The following is a 2,469-nucleotide window of genomic DNA, read 5'->3' as shown; positions in this document are numbered from 1 at the left end:
GCAGATGATATGATAGTATACTTAAGTGACCCCCAAACTTCCACCAGAGAACTCCTAAACCTGATAAACAACTTCAGCAAAGTGGCTGGTTATAAAATCAACTCAAACAAATCAGTAGCCTTCCTCTACATGAAAGATAAACAGACTGAAAAAGAAATTAGGGAAATGACACCCTTCACAATAGTTGCAAATAATATAAAATACCTTGGTGTGAATCTAACCAAGCAAGTGAAAGACCTGTATGACAAGAACTTCAAGTCTCTGAAGAGAGAAATTGAAGAAGATCTCAGAAGATGGAAAGATTTCCCATGCTCATGGATTGGCAGGATTAATATAATAAAAATGGCCATCTTGCCAAAAGCAATCTACAGATTCAATGCAATCCCCATTAAAATCCCAACTCAATTCTTCACAGAGTTAGAAAAGGAAATTCTCAAATTCATATGGAATAACAAAAAACCCAGGATAGCGAAAACTATTCTCAACAATAAAAGAAATTCTGGAGGAATCATCATCCCTGACCTCAAGCTGTACTACAGAGCAATAGTGATAAAAACTACCTGGTATTGGTACAGAGACAGGCAGGAAGATCAATGGAATAGAATTGAAGACCCAGAAATGAACCCACACTCCTATGGTCACTTGATCTTTGACAAAGGAGCTAAAACTGTCCAGTGGAAAAAGGACAGCATTTTCAACAAATGGTGCTGGTTCAACTGGAGGACAACATGTAGAAGAATGAAAATTGATCCATTCTTATCCCCTTGTACAAAGCTCAAGTCTATGTGGATAAAGGACCTCCACATAAAACCAGATACACTGAAACTAATAGAAGAGAAGGTGGGGAAAAGCCTCGAATACTTGGGCACAGGGGAAAAGTTCCTGAACAGAACTCCAATGGCATATGCTCTAAGATCGAGAATTGACAAATGGGACTTCATAAAATTGCAAAGTTTCTGTAAGGCAAAGGACACTGTCAATAGGACAAAACGACAACCAACAAATTGGGAAAAGATCTTTACCAATCCTTCATCTGATAGAGGGCTAATATCCAATATATACAAAGAACTCAAGAAAGTAGACTCCGGACAACCAAATTACCCTATTAAAAAATGGGGTATAGAGCTTAACAAAGAATTTTCAATGGAAGAAACTCGAATGGCCGAGAAGCACCTAAAGAAATGTTCAGCGTCCTTAGTCATCAGGGAAATGCAAATCAAAACAACCCTGAGATTCCATCTCACACCAGTCAGAATGGCTAAGATTAAGAACTCAGGTGATAGTAGATGCTGGCGAGGGTGTGGAGAAAGAGGAACACTCCTCCATTGTTGGTGGGACTGCAAGATGGTGCAACCACTTTGGAAATCAGTCTGGCAGTTCCTCAGAAAATTGGACATAGCATTACCTGAGGATCCAGCTATACCACTCCTAGGCATATACCCAGAAGATGCTCGAACATATAACAAGGACATATGCTCCACTATGTTCATAGCAGCCTTATTTATAATAGCCAGGAGCTGGAAAGAACCCAGATGTCCTTCAACTGAGGAATGGATTCAAAAAATGTGGTATATTTACACAATGGAGTATTACTCAGCTATTAAAAACAATGAATTCGAGAGGTTCCTAGGTAAATGGATGGAACTAGAAATTATCATCCTGAGTGAAGTAAGCCAATCACAAAAGAGCACACATGGTATTCACTCACTGATTATTGGATATTAGCCCAGAACCTTGAAATGCCCAAGATTCAACTCACAGGCCACATGAAGCTCATAAAGAAGGAAGACCAAGTGGGGGTGATTTGGTCCTTCTTAGAAGGAGCAACAAAATACTCAAGGGAGCAAATATGGAGACAAAGTGAGGGACAGAAACTGAAGGAGGGGCCATTTGAAGACCTTTCCATCTGAGTATCCATCCCATGTGCAGTCACCAAAGGTAGATGCTGATGTGGAAGTCAGGAAGTGCATGCCGATAAGGGCCTGATATGGATATCTCCTCAGAGGCCTTCAAGAGTCTGACATGTTCAGAGGCAGATGCTCACAACTAGCCATTGAACTGATCATGAGCTTCTCAATGGAGGAGTTAGAGTGAGGACTGAAGGAGCTGTAAGGGTTTGTGGCACCATGAGGAGAGCAACAATACCAACCAACCACAGCTCCCAGGGTCTAAACCACCAGCCTGGGAGCACTTGGGGGGGATCCAGGGCTTCAGCTGAATATGTAAAAGTGGAGGGCCCTGCTGGGCATAGGTGGAAGAAGAGAACCTTGACCTCATGAAGGCTGGATGCCCCAGGGGGTGGGAATTTTGAGGGTGGGGAGGTGGGAGTGGGGGGGTGTAGATAGAGGTTACATCCACAGAGAAGAAGGAGGAGGGGCGAGGGGATTGGGGGTTCTGAGGGGGTGGTGGGGGATGGGGTAAGGGGACAACATAGGAAATGTAAATAAATCATCCAATAAAAAAAAAAAA

This window comes from Grammomys surdaster, unplaced genomic scaffold (genome assembly GCF_004785775.1).
Source record: "Grammomys surdaster isolate TR1022 unplaced genomic scaffold, NIH_TR_1.0 62, whole genome shotgun sequence".
NCBI lineage: Eukaryota > Metazoa > Chordata > Mammalia > Rodentia > Muridae > Grammomys > Grammomys surdaster.
Note: the sequence above shows the minus strand (reverse complement) of the source record.